This window comes from Triturus cristatus, chromosome 1_1 (genome assembly GCF_964204655.1).
Source record: "Triturus cristatus chromosome 1_1, aTriCri1.1, whole genome shotgun sequence".
In the NCBI taxonomy this organism is placed as follows: Eukaryota; Metazoa; Chordata; class Amphibia; order Caudata; family Salamandridae; genus Triturus; species Triturus cristatus.
Genome location: NC_140579.1, coordinates 703590269 through 703611154, shown reverse-complemented (window position 1 = coordinate 703611154; position 20886 = coordinate 703590269). Strand labels below are relative to the sequence as shown.

At 43.7% G+C, this 20886-nt stretch overlaps 1 pseudogene; it reads right to left on the bottom strand.

Moving 5' to 3' along the window:
- The window catches only part of LOC146870907 (acidic mammalian chitinase-like), a 206756-nt pseudogene that overhangs the window by 109988 nt on the left and 75882 nt on the right, over positions 1-20886 (bottom strand).

Genomic DNA, 20886 nt, shown 5'->3' with positions numbered 1-20886 from the left:
TAAGTACCTCACAATTGAGCTCCCCTCTGGAGTAAGTACCACAGGGAGAGCGCTTACTTGTGTACGCCCTTCAGAGGTACCTCTGGGAGAGTGCTTAGGTTTGTGCTCCCCTCTGCAGTAAGTACCTCAGGGAGAGTGCTCACGTGTGTGCTCCCTCTGCAGTAAGTACCTCAGGGAGAGTGCTCACGTGTGTGCTCCCTCTGCAGTAAGTACCTCAGGGAGAGTGCTCACGTGTGTGCTCCCTCTGCAGTAAGTACATCAGGGAGAGTGCTCACGCCTGTGCTCCACTCTGCAGTACATAAGGGAGAGTGCTCACATGTGTTCTCCCTTCTGCAGTAAGTACCAAAGGAGGAGTGCTCATGTTTATTCTCCACTCTGCAGTAAGTACCTCACGTGTACATCAGGGGTGCGGGGCTGGGCTGAGGATGTGTTTTGTCACTCCCCTTCAGTGCTTACAACTTGAAAGGCGGGGAGCGCGGTGACTGCTGGCCGCAGCAACACATCTCACCCAGGCTCATGCTCACTAGAGGCGCATTTCGCCCACCCCGTCCTGCCTGGAGGAGCAACCTTTCCATCTCATGCTGCCTGAGGTTGGCATTTCATACGGCATTCAGCTGCTCGGAGGGACATCTCACCCCATAGGCAACCCTACCCATCTCCTGCTGCCTGGAGGGGCTTCTCGCTACCTTTGCGCGTCGCTTTCACTAGGTTCCATGTTGTAGACCGAGTTGTACCCAGAGCACTTTTGACTTATAACTGCTGGCCCAACTTGAACTTGTTTTTTTTAATTCTGAGCTGGCACGTTTGAACTGTTTTTTTAATACTGTAATTGATTAGGCTGCTGAGCCCTGTGACAGGCCTGCTGTGGGAAGCGACTCCGCAGCGCCCTTATTTAATAGAAAAGTGAAATTAAACGATCCTGCTCTTCAGACAATACCACTCAGTACCACATAATTACACGCCACATAATTACACTCTACTCAATGCAACATAAATACACTCCACATAATACCACTCAGTGCCATATAATTACAAGCCACATACTTACACTCTAGTCAATGCAACACAAATACACTGCACATAATACCACACAGTGCCACATAATTATATGCTACATAATTACACTGCACTCAATTTAACATACAGTCCAAATACCACTCAGTGCCACATAATTACACACCACATAATTACTCTCTACTGAATGCAACATACACTCCACAAAATACCACTCAGTGCCACATAATTATATGCTACATAATTACACCGCACTCAATGCAACATACACTCCAAATAATACCACTCATGCCACATAATTACATACCACATAATTACACTCTACTGAATGCAACATACACTCCACACAATACCACTCAGTGCCACATAATTATATGCTACATAATTACACTGCACTCAATGCAACATACACTCCAAATAATACCACTCACTGCCACATAATTACACGCCACATATTTACACTCTACTGAATACAACATACACTCCCCGTAATACCAATCAGTGCCACATAATTACACACACTACATAATTACACTCTACTCCATGCAGCATAAATACGCTTCACATAATACCACTCAGTACCACCTAATCACACGTCACAATTACACACTATTCAATGCAACATAAATACACAACACATAATACCACTTAGTGCCACATAATTACACACCACATAATTACACTCTACTCAATGCAACATAAATACACTCCACATAATACCACTCAGTGTGACATAGTTACACGCCACATAATTACACTCTACTCAATGCAACATAAATACACTCCACATACCACTCAGTACCACATAATTACATGCCACATAATTACTCTCTACTCAATACAACATAAATACACTCCACATAATACCACTCAGTACCAAATAATTAAAAACCACATAATTGCACTCTACTCAATGCAACATAAATACACTCCACATAAATGCACTCTATACCACATACCACCAATCAACATAAATGCACTCCACACCATGACACAATTTCACTAAGCATAATTTCACTCAACACCACAGTTCCAGGCCACACAATCCAACTCTACACATTTCCAATCCACACCGCATAATTACACACCAAACAACATATTTCAACTCCAGAACTCCACAATCCACAACGTAACTCCAATCCACACCATATAGTGTCACCACCTGAGCACCAAACATCATTCACCACCACCATTTTGCATCAGCGCACCACCTAAGCATCACATCAGTCTTCCCTTGGAATCTGGCATCTGTTGATTCTCCCCTAGTGTTCGTCCGCTGCTCGTGTTCTAATTAAATTACTGTTTTCCAACCTCCACTTCCCCGTTATTTATGTCCCGCTCCCTCATAACAAAAAAATTATAACAAAAAAGCATGAGAACAGGCAGGAAGAAGTTGCCAGCAGTGCAAGTACAAATAAACTAGAATACATTTTTTATGTTAAAATCTTTTTGTAATCAGGTTTTTCAGTTGTATATAATGTTGTCTTCGTTTGTATAAAGGTAACAAAAATGTTTAACACTTTTATTATAACTTTTCAACATAATGCACAGCAGCTACAATGCTCTACAACAAGGCCAAAAGTTCTGGCTAAACACATAAGGTCCCAAAGGTGAGACCTATTGGCTATGCCAATGCTTGTTAAGAGATGCTTTCAGAGGATGGCATGTGAGACATTACTGAATGCTGCCTACAGGTCCAAGAAAATATAAGTGCATCTGAGCTGCTCTGGTCTAGGGTGGATTGAAGGATTTCTGAGACTGCAAGCAGGGTGGTGTAAGTGCTGCATTCTGATCTAAAACTAGATTGGATGCCATGCAGTGGGGAATGTAACTCTAAATACCAAGACAGTTACTTTTTGGCAGATTTTTCCAGCATTTTCAGTGGCAAAGGTAGAAGGGAGATGGGCCAGAAATTGCTTAATACACTTGGGTGGGCGGTCAGTGGTTTTGAGCATTGGAATTATTGAAGACTTTACACGTAGCCAGCACAGTAGCTGTGGTGAAGGAGGCATTGATAATATTAGTGAGAGAGGTATCAGGGTTTCAGCAATACAATGGTGAATGTGTGGGGTACAATGTTAAAGGAGACCCCGACTTACATAAGTTAAGCCCTGCCAGGGTTTCCTTTACCAGTATGGATTCAAACTAAGAAATGGATGAACCAACTGAGGATATGGATGAATCTTCCATCAATGAAATGGTATCTAACACTGTGCTGGAAAATGAGTGGAGATGTTGGCAATGTTTTCCTAGAAAAAAAGGTACTAACTCCTCACAAAGTTTGGGAGAGGGTACCACTTTTGACCCAGGGTTGAGGGGTTAGGCAAAGACTTAACTAAAGAGAGCATCTCCATTCTATCCTTGAAATAAGTATGGACAGCAATGATGATATGGTCATTTAAAATTGTTGCCCTTCTTTGGAGGTCCATCATAATTGTACCACCATTTGCGTTCTGGTTTTTTTAGGTCCCTTTTGGAGATGGTCTCACCTGGCAGTTCAGGACAGACTGGTCTAATGAGGAGGGGGATCGGTACTGATTTCCTAAGGCCGGCCTTTGTCTATAATGGAATGTGGGCAAAAAACAATGCACAGGAGTGCAGCCTTTGTTTAGAGTGGCACAATGGAGGAAAAAGGATGGATTGAAAGCAGCCCAAGAGCTCGCTAGTGCCTGAGATTAGTTCACGCATTTCATCCACCATCTGGTTGTTTATTGCAGTTGATGCCATGAGTGTGACAGGTGTGCCTAGATATGGGTCCTGTGCTCACTGTGCCATAGGACTCTTGCTACACCCAACTGATGCGCCTTAACTCAGGCGAAATCAGTCTGAGGTTGCTTGCTTTCCCTTCTGGAGTGGGCTTCACCTAGCAGTTTGGGACAGATTGTTCTCATGAGGATTTGGGTCAGCACCAATTTGCATTAGGTGGGCCATTGTCTAGAGTGCATGGTAGGCATGAAATGATGGACTGGAATGTGCCTGAGTGATCACTAGTGGCTGAGATTAATTCCAAAAGACACACAATTGATGGACGGAATGCAGAACAAATCAAAACATTCACCCCCAGTCAGGAGATCTGGGTTAAATCTTTCTTTTGCTCACCATGCCACCCCAGTTTAGACATGGCCATATGCAAATCAGTCTTGACCCTGTGGCTCATGGGAACAGTCCAGCCCGAATTGCCAAGCCAGGTCCTCCCTGGACTGGAAACAAGCATCCTAGGACCGGCTTCGGGGTTTCACCCCTATTCAGCCAGAATAGCTTGATTCCAGTGGCACAGTGAGCCCAGGACCCATGTCTGGACATTCCTGGCGCACTTAGGGCGAGAAAGCAAAAGACACACAATTGACGGACTGAATGCAGAACAAATCAAAACATTCACCCCCAGTCAAGAGATCTGGGTTAAATCCATCATTCCTTTGCTCACCATGCCACCCCAGTTTAGACCTGGCCATATGCAAATCAGTCTTTACCCTGTGCCTCATGGGAACAGTCCAGACCGAACTGCCAAGCCAAGTCCTTGCTGGACCGGAAACAAGCATCCTAGGACCGGTTTCAGGGTTTCACCCCTCTTCAGCCAGAATAGCTTGATTCCAATGGCACAGCCAGGACCCACGTCTGGCCATACCTGGCGTACTTAGGGCGAGAAAGCAAAAGACACACAATTGATGGACGGATGTAGGAAGGTGGAATCTGACTAATGGTTGCCCCCAACTTTTTGCCTGGTATTTGAGTGATTTTTGACTAGTCTGGCTGGGATCCTGCTTTCCAGGACCCCAGCCTATCTGCTTTCTCCCTAAAACTAATGTGAGGTACCCTAGGTACAACCCAATTGGATGCTGGGCATGGGTCCCTCAGTAGGCCTACCAGGGCTGCAGCACTTATTGTGCCACCCTGGGACAGCCATGCAAACTGACACCACCAGACCACTACTGTAGTCTGGGTAAGGTGGTGCTAGCACCCCTTACAGGGATATAGGTACCCTATATCCCACCCTATTACAACACATATACTCTCATACGTCACCCCTATAGCAGGCCTTGGTAATCCTACAAGGCAGGGTGCTGAGGTATGTGTGAGGGGGACCCCTACGTGAGTAGGGCCTCTCTGCAACCTTCGTAAAATCATTGCTGGGTTGTTTGTAGTGTAGCCATACCATATACTCTTAACCGCATTATAAGTCTATCGCGATAACTTGAGAATGGCTACACAGAACCATATCGTGTTTGGTGTCAAACATGTAGGAATCATACCCCCAGTCCAGCCATGGGCATGAGGGTACGATTCCCCCCTGCTAGAGGGGCGATATGGGAAAAGCGGTAGAATTTGGACACCAATTTAAAAGTGCACAAGTAACACAAAATGGCTACTGCCCGCCACCTACACGACCCTGGCTGGCTGTTGCTGGGGAAAACCCCAGCCTCGCCAGCTGGACAATAGGGCTCCTGTGGCAGGGAGGTGCTAGCATCTCCCCAGACAGGATAATGTGGATTGGAACAGGGTGGGTGCACCAAATGTCCTTTCAGAGTTGCACGTAGGCAGCTGCAGAGACCTCATTCTGCATACACCGCTTGGAACCGGTTCAGGGGCATCCTGCCCCTCACCCAGGCGGGAAACACACAAAGGGGAGAGGGTGTAGCCACCCTTTCCCGCCTCGCCTCCCATTGGTGGGCACTACTCTGGACACTCCCATAATCTTGGGGATAGAGGTGAATAACGTGGCCCCAGAGTCTCAGATTAATCTTGAACTTTACAGTCTTGACCTTCGACTTGCTGCTGCCCAGCTGACGGAAGAAATCTCCCTTGGGATAAAGGAGTTATCCCCCTGCTTGGCAGGCACCTGAAACACTGCAAGTGACCCGGTAGGAACTTCGCTGCTCTCATGAATTTCGACGACTTCCAGAAACTTTGAGGTGGGTTTCCAGCGCATCCCAGAGGCCAGTGAGTGTGCTCAACGAGTTTGGGCACCGTGGACCGCGTGGGTGCCGAGATCCCCAATACCCCAGGACACCGGCCACCTCTTGCGTAGCACACGGCCCTGACCAGTAGGGAAGTCGTGCTTTGGCCCGTTTTTGAGCCAACCACTCTACAGCAATTGTGCCAAAGACCAGCGCCCTAGCCCCCTCCGGTGGCCCGTGGGTGCCCTTTCACGCACTCCAATTTGCCGCCTCCCGCGGTCCCTTGTCTCTGGACTTGTGGGCCCTAGTGGAGGTCTATTTCAAGAAACAAGAGTTCCCCTGGTTGCTCCAGGTCTGCTCTACAGTCTCTCCAAAGGAGACTTCTCCCAGACCTCGTGGGTCTGCACTGTAGCCGATTTGTTTATCCTTCGTGGGTTGCAGTTGCCAAGGCTTAGTGGATCCAATCCGGACACTAACACCGCAGCGCCCCTCATCCGACGTGGGACAGTCGCCCTCCCGAAGCTGGCCTTCCTTGAAGCCTCCCGGAGCCCTAGGCTGCAGATCCAAGCTACACCACTTTCCACCTGAAGCACCCGACATCGAAGGGCTCTTTGCTTTGAGCCTCCTGGTCACTTTGCCGTGACCCAGACTCTGTCCCCTCTGCTTTCAGGTTCTTCTCTACAATCTTCACATCTTTGATCTTTACGGAATCATCAACGCTTTTGGCTAGCAGAACTTTTGACTATTTTCCCATTGAAAATCAGCCCGCGACCCGACAGCAGAAACGACCTATGCACCCGGCTTCCCTGGGGCAGGTAACAGTGGTACCTCAGTACTCTCGTGGTAGTGGGCTCCTCAAAAGCTTAAGTCTAAAGTTTTAACTTTGTACTCCTGCTAGAAGTATTTTTAAACGGTTTATTTCCAACCGCGACATTCTCCATAGGCTGTAATAGAGATCCCGATAGCAGCTACTTGCACTGCACGCGCCTCCCGTGGGTCCCCTTCCTCATAACCTGGGGTGGATTCTTAAGGGGCCAGCGATCCTGAATGCCCTAGGCATTGCCTGTAGAATTGTCGTGGTTCTTATACCATTTTTTAAGTATATGGTTTGATCCCCCCCTGGGGCCCAATGTTAATAGTGCTATTTATTGTGTCTATCAATGCTTGTTTGATATTGTAACTTTGCCACAGCTTCATAAAGAGACTGTGGGATTCTGTCTAGAATAAATACATATATTTTATATATATATACCTGTGTGGGCTACTCTTTCATTTGGTTATTCAAGAGGTTATTATGGTAAAACAATAAGCTTAACACTCCTTCAAGACTTAGCCTGAAGGCTGCTCTCCACAGCTACCACTAGGATAGCTTTCTCTAAAGGTTATCTTAAACCTATCATCAATAAGAGTCGAATTGGACTGGTGCAAGGTGTCCCTATAACTAGGAGACAGCATATGCCAGGCCAACTTCTCACAACGGAATGCAGAATAAATCAAAACATTCACCCCAGTCAAGAGATCTGGGTTAAATCCATCATTCTTTTGCTCACCATGCCACCCCAGTTTAGACCTGGCCATATGCAAATCAGTCTTGATCCTGTGCCTCATGGGAACAGTCCAACACCGAATTGCCAAACCAGGTCCTCCCTGGACCAGAAACAAGCATCCTAGGACCGGTTTCAGGGTTTCACCCCTCTTCAGCCAGAATAGCTTAATTCCAGTGGCACAGTGAGCCCAGGACCCACGTTTGGGCATACCTGGCGCACTTAGGGCGAGAAAGCAAAAGACACACAATTGATGGACGGAATGCAGAACAAATCAAAACATTCACTCCCAGTCAAGAGATCTGGGTTAAATCCATCATTCTTTTGCTCACCATGCCACCCCAGTTTAGACCTGTCCATATGCAAATCAGTCTTGACCCTGTGCCTCATGGGAACAGTCCAGCCCGAATTGCCAAGCAAGGTCCTCCCTGGACCGGAAACAAGCATCCTAGGACCGGTTTTGGGGGGAGATTAATTCCAGCATTCCATCCCTCACCTTGTTCTAATTTTTTACAATGACATTGAGCTGTATTCTCCATTTCTGAGTACCAGGGTGCTAAGAGCGTTTTATGTTGGGAACAGACACTTTTGATAGGAGAAGTTGAATCCAGTACTGAGGTAATCCACCTGCTGAAGTTGCCTGCCTCATCAGAGATCTCATAGCTAGGTTTACGAGGGTGTTCTATAAGGCTCTCATAAGTTTCTCTACTGTCATCTTGGCCCAAGCAAGCAATAAGACATAGAAAGATTGCAACCATCTTTCTTGGAGAAAGCTACAGAGGAAGAGACTTTATAATGGTCAGTTCCGGAAAAAGGGATCATTGGTAACTGATAAATTCATGAGGTTAGAAAATGTGATTTAGACTATGTCCTGCAGCACCCATGAAGAGCAGAATGCACTAGGAAAGACTGAGCATGGCTCAGCCATCTAACATCGTATCAGTGATGAGGGCTATCAATATGAAATTTTAAGTCCCTTAAAATGGAAAAATTGGAGATGTTCATTATATGGGGAGCAATTGTATCTATTAATGAGTTGATTAATTCACCTGGGTGCTGGTAAATAAGTGCCCCCAGAGAAAGACAAAATGGGACTAAGGCATAATACAGAGACAATCATTTCAATGCCCTCCACTGCAGCAGTTTTCGACAGGTAGCAGTGTAAGTTCTGCTTGATAGATGATCATCAGTTCACCTTTCGGGATAGCCAGAGTAACATCAAGAGGTGAGGAATCCCAGTGACAAGTCTCTGTAAAGAATATGGCATCAGGCTGAGGGTTACATGAAGTCTAAAATACCGGCACGATGCCTGGGCAGGGATATATCGTGAAAAAGCTGGAATATTGCTGGCCTAGATGCCAAGAGGTCTCATCCTGATGACAGACTGCCAATATAGCTGCTAAAATAAGTGAACAATTCTCTATTCACGACCAGGGTTCTGCATGCTTTGGACATGTTGAGGTTACAATAAAGTGAGCAGGGTATACAACTCTGTCTGTTTCCCTACAGATTTCTGAGATGAAACAGAAACCACTAGCAGCAACATTTCAGGTTCAAATGCTAGAACTGCAAACACAGTAGACATACATGCACACATACCTTACCCTGTGTCCAGAGTTTACCCAATGGGTAATATTTTCCTAGACCTCAATGAGGTAGCAGAAGAGACTCAGACTAACAAAAATACCAGTAAGTAATCCATGTGTGTGAGAAGTTGGCCTGGCATATGCTGGTCACTAGTTATAGTGGCCACCTTGCACCAGTCCAATTCGACTCTTGGTAGATAGGTTTAAAGACAACCTTTTAAAGAAAGCTATCCTAGTGGTAGCTGTGGAGAGCAGCCTTCAGGCTAAGTCTCTGAGGAATGTAAAGCAGCTTGTTTTACCTTATAATCTCTTGAATTACCAAATGAAAAGACACCACACAGGTATATATATCAAATATATATGTATTTATTTCTAAATATACTCTACTAATCTCTTTATGAGATTAGAGCCAGGTAAACATTAATAAGATCAACAGTTCTCAATAAATTAAGCACAAATATGGCTGTAGCCCTAGGGGCGTACCAGACCATATACTAAAATAGTGGTATAACAAACTCGACTTGCAAAAGTAAGAGGCCTAGGGCCTTGGGAATCGCTGGGGCTTCACTGCTGCAGTGTTAGCAGGTAAGTAATCAGCCCACAGGAGACGCGTGCAGTGTCTAAACACGCACGCGGGTTTCAATGCGTTTCAATGGCAAATGTCGCGGTTTGTATTTTACAGTTCTAGGGCACTTCGGAATGGACAACAAGCAAACAACTTACAGGGTAAGTACTTCGATAGCCAATGCACACTTGGGCACCGTAATGCCAGAGTTACCTCACCCAGGGAAGCCGGGTGCACAGGTGTCCTTTGGTGTCGGGTCGCGATGCTGTTTTCAATGGGAATCGTTGTGTCGTCGGGTGAAGTGTCCGTGGAAATCCAACGATGGATTGGAGTTGCAGGCGGCCTAGAAATTGAGGGGACAGAGTTCAGAGTCACTTGCCAGTGACCGGTGGCCTTCAGGATAGATGACCACAACTGTCGAGTCTCTTCACGTCGCTGATGATGTTTTGTCTCTTCGCCCACGTGGTCCAGGAGAGATCGAGGAAGACCAGCAGCTGGATTTGGAGGGTCCCACGACGTCTGCAGCTGATGGCGGTGTCGGCACTCGGATCGGAGCCAACAAACCTTGGCAACTGCAAGTCTCGTGTGGAATGAAGATCTTGGAGGGTTCAGACCAGCAAGGTCCGATGGACTTACCCAGCAAGGGTAAGTGAGGGCAAGCCCATAGCAACCAGGCGAACCCTTGGAGCAGTTCAGATAGTCTTCGGGCGGGCTACTAGCCAACGGGCAAGCAACCGCAAAGAAGCCTTCGCAGGGAAACTTCAGGAGCAGCCCACGGTCCCTCGGGACGAGGTAGGCCGCTGATCTTGGGTTCCAGACCTGCTATGGACTTGGACATTAAGTGGTCCAAAGCACAAGTTTGTAGTTCGTCGTTCAGGGCTTGCACTCGAAATTAGTGCACGGTTCCCTGGTATTGCTGTACCTCGTCACTCGTAGGGTCCAGACGCCACAGCTTCGCTGGGGACTCAAAATGGCCGACGAGAGGTCAGGAAATCAGCTTCAGGAGACGCAGGGACTTCGGGCTCCGGCGGGAGCGGTAAAGTTTGCAACTGTTGTTCAGTCCTTTAGGTGCCTGCCAAGCAGGGGAGTCACTCCTTGACTCCAAGGGAGATCCTTCGGTCTTCTAAATATAGTAGAAAGTTGAAGGGCCAGGATTCTTCTTCGTTGAGCGTCGTCCAGGTGTAATCTAAATTGCATTGGCAATGTGTGGTATCTTATACTGATAAGATGGGAGGGACTAGCTCTATGGCCACTCCTCTAGGAGGGCCAGGGTAGTGGGTGGTTACACCCACTTCCCTTTGTCCAGTTTCGCGCCAGGACAGGGGCAGGCAGCCCCTGAACCGGTTTGAGCTGGCATATGCACAGAGGAGCCTACTGCTCCCCCAGTGCAGGACTTCAAAGCACTCTAAGAGTGCACCCACCCAGCTCCAATACACTAAATCCTATCTGGGAGGTGGTGACACCTCCCTGTGACAGGAAACCCTTTGTTGAGCTCCCTCCACTGCGAGTTTCGGTCAGCAGCAGGAGGGCAGCCCGGTGTCTGTGCTGGTGGCATCCATTTTGTGATGCCAGGGCTCTAGATGATTTCTACCGTGTAGTACAGGGTGTACATGTCGTCCCCTCTAGAAGGGTGGGATCCTACTCCCACACCAGTTACTGGTGTGGGTGTAGGATTCCAAGTTGTTTGACACCAAACACGACATGTTTTGATGCAGTCATTCCAAAGTTAGCATTTACCGCGAGGTTATAATGCACTTAAGAGTATATGGTTTAACCGCATCCACAAACAGCAGCAGAGAATAGATTCTGCCAGCTGCAGAGGGGTCCTGCTCAGGCAGAAGCACCCCCTCACATAGTAAACCATGCACCCTGCCCTTGGGATTGATAGGGCCTACCATAGGGGTGACTGATAGGTTTATATGTGTGTGTATGGTGAGATATAGGAACCTATACCTCAGCGAGGAGTGCTAACACTACCTCACACAGGCTGCAGTAGCAGGCCTGTGGTGTCAGATTGTGAGTGCTTCCCAGGGGTGGCATAATACATGCTGCAGCCCCTGGTAGGCCTGTGAAGTACCAATGCCCTAGGTACCTAAGGTACCATATACTAGGGGCTGATAAGGTACCACAATATACAATCACTAGTGCATCTAATATGCACACCAAGTTGTTTAGAGAGATCAGGTAGACTGGGGCCCTGATTAGCAGGGACCCAGCCAGACTATAGCCAGAAACCAGTGTATACATCAGAAAAAAAAGTGGGGGCAACACAAGTGCAGATCCTACTCTCCTACAATGTGTTACAAGACCTACAGTGAGGTGGAACACTCACCTTGTACTGGTAGCTCAGCACATTGTCATAGCTCACCCACTGGTTGCCCTTGTAGGCGTAGGGGACCTTTTTGACATTTTCCCAGTTGTCAGTTGCACCTTCCAGAAAGTGGCAGAACTACCAAAAGAGTAAACAATCACTTAATCTGAAAATAAGACAATGAGGGAGGCCCTGCAACATTAATATTGATTCCCATCAGCCACATTCTCGATATCCCCAGTTTATTAAGACTAGATATTGTATCGAATTTTATTGTATTGTAATTGCATTTATATAGCACTTGCTACCCCTGACGATATGATGCCAGTCTTTACCTTTGAAAGCTTTTCAGTATATCAGCAAACCACTCCAGGAACTTCACAATACAGGCTTATTCTTCACCAGACATAATTACCTTATATGAGCTGGGAGTCTGCAAAACAATCATCAAGTATGAAACCTGTCTCAGTTGTGATGCCTCATGGATTTTATTTAAACTTCCGAGGAGGAAGTCCTATATTTTTAAAGAAGTGCCAAATTTTGGATCAAACCCTTAAAAGTCACAAGGTAGACTCGTACCGCAGGAAGGTCTATAAATATGGGGCACCATTCCAAAATTCCAATAGAGGATCTATGTTATAAACATGAGAGTTTTTGTGAGCTTTCTTTTTCAAACTGATAATGCAAGGGTTGGAGTGATACTGCCTTTGAATATTGTAACCAGTGTGCGATCCTTTTTTTCTCAAGTATGGCCTGAGTGAAATCAGGAATGGGGGGAAAAGATGGTGTGGTCCAGGCCGTACATAGGACCTCTCCCCGGGACCCTTCAAGCAGTGTTTGTGTGTCTGAGTTCTTGTTTCACAGCCGGAATATGCAGCTGCCAATAGCCTGGGACATGGGACAAAAATGTAAGCATACAGTACAACCCTTCCACAACTTGTGTGACAGCTGCTAACTGCGGATTCCGTGGCACACACAATACTACCAGTAGACTTAAAACACAACTGAAAATAATGCATTTCCACCTTGATGCCTGAGAAGCAAAGCACAAACCTGTCTCACTTTTGACACCTCAAGTTTTATTAAAAGCAGTAGAATGCAATTCCTGGGATCGCCTCGATGGTCCCATTTACTTTTTCTTAAGTTTCCCATGTGGAAATCCTACTTTTTCAGAAAAAGTCACACATTTTGTATCAAAAGCCTTAAACGTTGCTATGATAGGCTCTTTGTCCACGACATCAAGGGCGTACTTAGCACAATTTAGAATTTCCAATAATGGATCAATGTATGAACCATTTGATTCAGACACACAGGGTAAATTCAGGACAATGATGATAAAATTCGGAGATTTGTTTTAGCAAAAGACCAGTTATAATGCGGTCATACATTGTAAAGCAGATGCCTGCCACACCTTTGCGGAAGAAGATATACGCATGAGTATTGTCAGTATTAGTAAATGTGTGGTCTGGCGAGGTAAGGCCTTCTGTCCCTTGGGATGTCAGAGAGAATGGTATAAGTGACATGTAATACATCAATTAGTAAAGGCCATGGTCAGTTGGATATAAATTGGATGACTTTGGAGAGGTCAATGAAGGTTAAACACATTAGCTTTAAAGGGATGATAATCCTGTATGTCCAGAACCCATTTAACAATACTAGTCCCAGCTGCAGCATGTGCATGTAAGAGCAGTAGAGCTGTGGGGATTTCGACAGACGACGACAAGGGAAAATTATTTAAAGATTTAATTTTCCCTCATGGTCGCTGTTATATCCATACTAATCTTATACTTTTGTGTTCTTATAAATATTGGAATGCTTCTCGCTCCTAGGCAACTGCATCTGCATCTTCTGAGTAGTATTCTGGAATGTAGGCAGAGCAGTTACACCGGAAGCAGAGAGCAGACCATCAAGGACCGCTGTCTTCAATAAATCTCCTCTAAGGAAATCTCTGTAAGACTCATCTATACAAAACTGGTGACAAGGATGGGATATTTAGGATTTAATATGATTTTTAAGGCACGTTGTTCCTTCCATCCAAGAAGTGACTTTCCCTTTTCCACTATGTAAAGATTTGCCAACGTTTTCCTGTCTTTGAAACAAATCTCGGTTAAGACAAAACCTATAACAGGAAGTTTATTGCCACAGTAACCTTCTGGTGTGATATCAGTAGGTTGTACTTCTTTTGTGGATAAACCTACATTTTCCCAAATGGATTTATCAATTATAGAGAATGTAGAACATGAATCTGCCCACATATGAACATCTGAACCATTAATCCTCACAAAACATTTGGAAGGAGGATGACTATCTTTTGGCCCATCACAATTGCAAACCTGTGAGGAATCAATCATTAATAATTCTATATCATCATTTTCACTTTCACATGAAAAATCATCTTCTTTTAGCAAATTAATGTTTTTTTTGTGAAGAAATTAGGAGTGCCCTTACATAGTCTAGAATAATGCCCAATTTACTTGCATCTATAACATCTGCTTCTGACTGCAGGACAATGACTTGCATCAGCTGTGTGTTTGGGACTTCCACATCTAAAGCAATATTTGGATTTATATTTAGATTGACCTGATTTTTTCTCATCAGATTTAGAATGAAAAGATTTAATATTTTTCTTGTTAGGATTATTGATGTTATGAACAGATTCGTCATGAACTTCTTTGTTGGTGGAATTACCACTTAATTATTTTCCATATCTGAAGGTGTTTTCCATTCTTTTGGCTATTACAATAGTTTTTTCCAATGAAGGATCCTTCATGCCAAGAACTTTTTCTTGAATCTTGAGATTATAGATTCTATTAATCATTTGATCTCTGATGAGTTCATCTCTTAAATTTACAATTAACAGCAAGCTTTCGTAAATTAGCTACATATTGTTCAATGGATACACTCTGAAGTTGAGCTCGAGGAAAAAAAATTGTGTCTTTCCACTACTACGCTGTTTTTTTCTCCAAAAGTTTCTTCAAGTGCCTTTAACACTATCTCATAAACATCAATGTCATTACTATCCCCACTTTCATTGGTTTGTTCCCAAATATTAGTAATTACGTCAACCTCAGGTAGAGTTTTTAGTACATTCCTTCCTTCTTGACCTAAAGAATGTTTAAGTATGGCTAATTTTCTTTTAGACACATAAAAAAAAAACATACAGTAAATATTGTTTCCCTAAACATCTCCTTCCTAACAAAAAGAAAAACAAATAGTAAATATTCCCATAGTCAACCAAAAAGAGTACAAACAATTCAAAAGATTGATAGATGTTTAGGGAAACAACATTTACTGTATGTTTTTCTTTTATTTGTTAGAAGGAAGATATTATATCCATACTATTCTTATACTTTTGTGTTCTTGTAAATATTGGAATGCTTCTCGCTCCTAGACAACTGCATCTGCATCTTCTGAGTAGTATTCTGGAATGTAGGCTGAGCAGTTACATCAAGAGCAGAGAGCAGACCATCAAGGGCCGTTGTCTTCAATAAATCTCCTCTAAGGAAATCTCTGTAAGACTCGTCTTTACAAAAGTCGTCTGTCGAATCCCCCCCCCAAACCGGCCCCACCGCCTCACTGCTCTTACCTGCACGGACCACTCCTGACGAGTCCTAAATAGGCCTAAAATAAAACTCCTAGTTACCGATCGTTAACTGTACTCTAAATATAACCTCATAATAAAACTTCAATAATATTTAATAGCAAAATCCTCAAGCTACTACCCTTGGTGGGAGGATGGCATTAAATGACAGTACAACTATTCTGCGTTTTCCTTCTTTGAGTTATTGAAGCAATTCTGTGAACAAAGGCATCTCGTCAGCTTCTAATTGTGCTCTATTCTAAAGTGAAAAGCACTGATAAAGGACATGGCACATGCATCATCATGGGCAATGCCTATCTCTACTGCACACTGATTTAGAAGTGTTTTCCTCATTGGAGAAATATAGATAATGTTCACCCATTTACTCCATCGTTACTGACAAACAAATGGAATCAGCAAAATAAAAACAATAGCGGCAACAAACTCATTATTGGCAAAGCCAATAGGTTTTGCCTATGCGAGATCTATTGGCTTTGGCAATGTTTGTTTAGACATGTGTCGCAGCAGCCCGGGCTGCTGTACAAAATGGCTTAAAGTAAAGAAAAACAAAGCACTATGACACGGCCATGGTTGATCTAATCATATTGCTTTTTTTCTGTACTTTAAGCCATGTTGCACAGCAGGCTGAGCTTTGATTGCGATGAATCTAAGATATGGCTTTGGAGGTGCATCCAAAGAGAAGATTATAGAACGGGAAGACACTTTTATTCTTTAACCTAGGAAAACCTGTACAGTTTCTTGACAACAAAGTGGAAGGAGAAAGGATTGTTTGAACTTGAGGCTTAGTAGTATCTTGTTTACATTATATGCTACATCTTGAAACACACCACTGGTTCCAATCTACATGACAATCTTAGCGAAAGCTGACATATTTTTGAGTAATCTAAAGAAATCTACAAATTGTGAAAATGGCAATAACAGAGCCTCCATTTTCCATGTATGATGTTATGCAAATGTAACCTATGAATATTGACACAATAGCAAATTGGTCATACCTTGTTTAAAAGCTCTTGTTTGCCCACTGGAATGAACATGAAAATCACTTATGTTTCAAGGTAGAGGGATTCATATTTGTTTTGTCTTGTCTTCTGTTCTGTTATTCTTATTTTTCTTAGTGACCGAGATGCTTTTGAGACCTTTTTGTTGGAGGTGTTTGAATATGGTTGAGTGGGAGAGACTGATTAATGGGGTAGTGGCAATTCTTATACCGGTGGATTCATCACAATGGAGTTGAATAGCGTTGGCCATAGCTGTATTTGCTACAAGGAGTTCCTTTGGTGAGAGTCACTTGTACCTTCAACCAATGTTTGGTGTTGAAGAGAGGTGGTTTAATAACTTTGTCTTTGAATGTGAAAGCTTTAAATCATACGCTCAAAAAATGAAAATCCGGAAGCACTGTAAAAGACTGAAAGGGAATATCTTCCTACAGGAGCTAAAGATTGATAAGAAGGACTTTTATTGCAACTTGCTTGTGGACTAAAGCTTTTTTTAATCGTATAGAGGATCTGTAACAAGCAATGGGACTTTTTGTGCATCTTATTTCTCCTGAATTGATTAGCGCTGCCATAAATTGCATGAGCACTTAATACACGAGAATGTGGTTATGTTTCATGGTGGTTTCTTTGGTGATTTTCTCCCCCCTTAACTCGACAATTCTGTGACAGCCAATCATTTTTTACGAATTGAGGGTACCCAAGCACACATAGAAATACAGTTGCCAATGATTATATTGCAAATAAGCATGTAACACAAGTGAATCTTCGTCTCTCTCTTGTGAGTTTCTTCAGTTTTAATATTCTTTTTTTCAAAATGATTTCACAATCTTCACAGTGGTTCCCAAGCCAACACGTGTTTCATCGCCTCTAGTAATATTGTACATGCGACTTGTTCACGGCTAGGTACAAATTGATATGGTAATCCACATTAGTTTTGATGTTACACAAAAGTTGCAAACATTTGTTAACAACGTAAACAAATGTGCTCCCAGGGTAGATGTGAATATTATGTGTTTATTCAACAGTCGGTGGTATCATAAGGCTAAAGTGTACTACCGCGCACCGTGAAATCAGGTGAGTACTATCAGTTGGTGAGTGTCTGAAATTTATAAATCTAACGTGTGGTTGACATATGTGAACAATCATATAGGTGCTGGAAGTTCGTTCCAGGTGACGTGTACTAAATGTCTCATGCGGTATGGATAGTCTATGAAAAAAAGGGGGCAGAAAATATCGGTGGTGGCTATTTCCGAGTTAGAGGACTATGAGTGTATATAGCTCACGTGCTATGCTGAAAGGTGGAAAAGAAGTTAAAGAAACTAACCAGAACACTGTCTTATAAGCAGAGTCTGTAGTAAACAAAATCCGGAAGAAAGTATATATGGCTATTAGTGTCACTGTATAAGGACACATTTTTTACACAATGCTAGAGTTGCTGACAAATGAATATCAAGATTATATACATACGTCAAGTACGACGATAATTCCAGGTCATACATTCAAGCGACGGGGGGGGGGCAAGTCTGTGTGAGGTAATGCTTTCAAAAATCAGCTGTGCTCCGTATTCGTGCACCCCGTCTAAAACACAAAAGTAAAGAAGGATATAGTCTCTGCTATACAGCATGGCTAATATGTCTGTAAAGGCGCTTATTCTCAAAGGTCAATGTGTCCGTGCGCCCTGTTAAAATATCAGTTGTGCTCAGTAATCCAGCACCTCATTTAAAGCCTAACAATTAGGACAAGTGAAACTTACTCCCACATTATAACCGCTATCTATCTTGTAAAAAACACTTGCTTTTACGAGGTAAGCTGCGTGTTTAAAGTGCGCCCCTTAATTCGCTCTCCCCTTACCTCCGGGTAGAGAAGGAAGTGGCCGTGATGTGTAGCTGCCCTCAAACCGCGTCTGGCTCCAAATTAGAGTTGTCGGTAATAGTTTAACGGCACGTTTATCTGAGATTGAGAGGTCACATGACCGAAAGTCGGTTGTGTATGAACAAAATGGGGTGTCTCACCTATGGCGCCATATTTAAATTGGTTGTGACTCAGAGTCTGGGTAGAGTCCACCAACCTAAACACTCTGTGCCATTTCCTTTTATTTGTGTAAAACGGAAAAGAACCGTGTATAAAATGTCATGTTTTTGTAACTATATTTAAGTTTATTCTTTTGGATTTAAACAAATATTTCCCCCACGTCATATGCCTATCTTTCACAAACAATAAGGCTTATAGGAGACAAAAAAAATCCTTGTGAAAAGCTTAGTTCATATGAAATAACAGTGCAACTTTTGTGTACGTTCTTTGATAGCTTTACCTCTAAACCTTTACCCCTCATCCCAGTGATCTAGCCAATGACAAGAGGCTGGTTAATGATATTCTTATTCTACACTGTATGTGATCAATATTGAGGGAAAACCAGTTGGGGAAAAAGTACATGCCTGGGTGTGTTGGACAGCTGTGTCTCAGTCATCTGGACACCGAAACCTGCGGCACCTTGCATGGTCCTTTGGTGTCCGGGCCTCCGAGAATGCTGTAAGAAGCCCACATTTGCCTAGGAGTCTCACTTACCTTGTACTCCTGGCTGCTGTTCCTTGCTCCTCCAGCTCCAAAATGGCAGTCAAATTATCCCACAGCTTGTCCATTTCAGGCTTAATTCCTCTTTTTTTTCTTTTTCTATTATGGCTGTTTTTCCCTTGGTTTCTTCCTAATTGTCTCAGTTCATTATGTTTCCTGGTTTGTGGTGTTTGATGTAACGGGCTTCCGTCTGGTTGGAGAATTGTTCCCAACAAAGCTGTGTTCCTTTGCTTTTACCTCACTCTCTTCAATTGCTGATCCTGGCTCTTTGCTCCAAACGAATTTCACATTTGGACTCCTGGTTTCTGGTTTCTTCAGTCCTTTGAAATCTTCATCCAGCAAGGAGGTTATCTACAACTTTGAATTTTTCCTCCTACAAAGTTGGAAGCCCCTCAGGGGCACTTGCCTACCACATATTCTAGGGTGTGGTGACATTGTGGCTTCCGGAAACAATTGCTCTGACATTGGACAGATGAAGACCCAGTCCCTGATTGCAGGTAAGCATCCAGCTCTCAACATGGAGATGTGTAGAAGGTTGTTGGTTGAACAGAGACTATGTAAAGTGCAATTTAATCAGGATGAAATGGCAAAAGAAAGTTTGAAAGCAAAGGGCCAGTTAGCAACAATTTTGAAAAATAAAAAGTCTTAGGAACGGAATAAGTAGCTCTTTGTAAATATCTTTCCTTCAGGTTTTCCTCTTTGTATTGTGAAGGGGAACGTGCACTCCTAAAATTGGGGAAGAATTTACACTGTCGCTTATGAATGCATACAATACCTCCCTCACCAAACAACAAAAGGCCTGGATAATTTGGTCCAGGTTCAATTGGATAATTTGGCTCTATATGCCTCCATAAAGCATCTGCACACATTTACAGCCAAAACCAAAATAATGTTGTCTCGTAAAAAACGACGCTGGCACCAGGCATAATAATTGTAAAAAAAATATGATAGTTGTCACATTTAACTATCTAGGCTATTTAGGTTCATATTGCTTCTCGTAGTTGGAAAGCAATTCCCATTAAGACATAGTGTACATATTTTAAAATGCTTATGAGGGTTTTTCAGTGACTCCAGTCTTGAAGATCCATGAGGACAAAATCGTCCCACTATTGACTTTTTGGGCTGAATACTGGTGAGGTCCTCAATTTGGAACACTGAAACATGATGGACAAAATTGGCTCTGGGTATGTTACCATGGACACCATTTCGTGCTATTCTCAGTGAGTTGGCTTTATTTCTGATAACACGTCCTTTTAAAGGCACTTCCCTTTAAATAATAGATTCTAAATTGAAAAACTTCGCTTGGTGAAGCTTGTATGCTAATGCACAAATGGTTAAACTATTTCTTTCTGTCCATGAGTACTTAGACTACCTTCTTAATCAGATAGATGAGGTTCCTTATTTAACAAACATGCTACATCTACCAGTGTCCTTTGCGCAGGTTGAAGTCATCCCATTGATGACTTGTTATGTTTTCATGAAACCATGTCTTGTAGACTTGAAAACTACGAGAGAACCCGTTACACAATCAATCAATCAATCAGGTGTTTATTAAGCGCAACTACTCACCTGTAAGGGTCTCAAGGGGTTGGGGGAGTCGCAGGTTCAAATCCATCAAGGAGGGGGGTCTGTCAAAGAGCCAGGTTTTGAGGTTTCTTGCGAAGATGGGGAGCGATGTTGTCTGTCTGAGGTGGAGCGGAAGGTCGTTCCCGGCTCTGGCCATGCAGAAGGAGAAGGAGCGGCCTCCCAATTTGGTCTTTGTGGCGCGGGGGACCACAGCGTAGGAGAGCTGGGCTGATCGTAG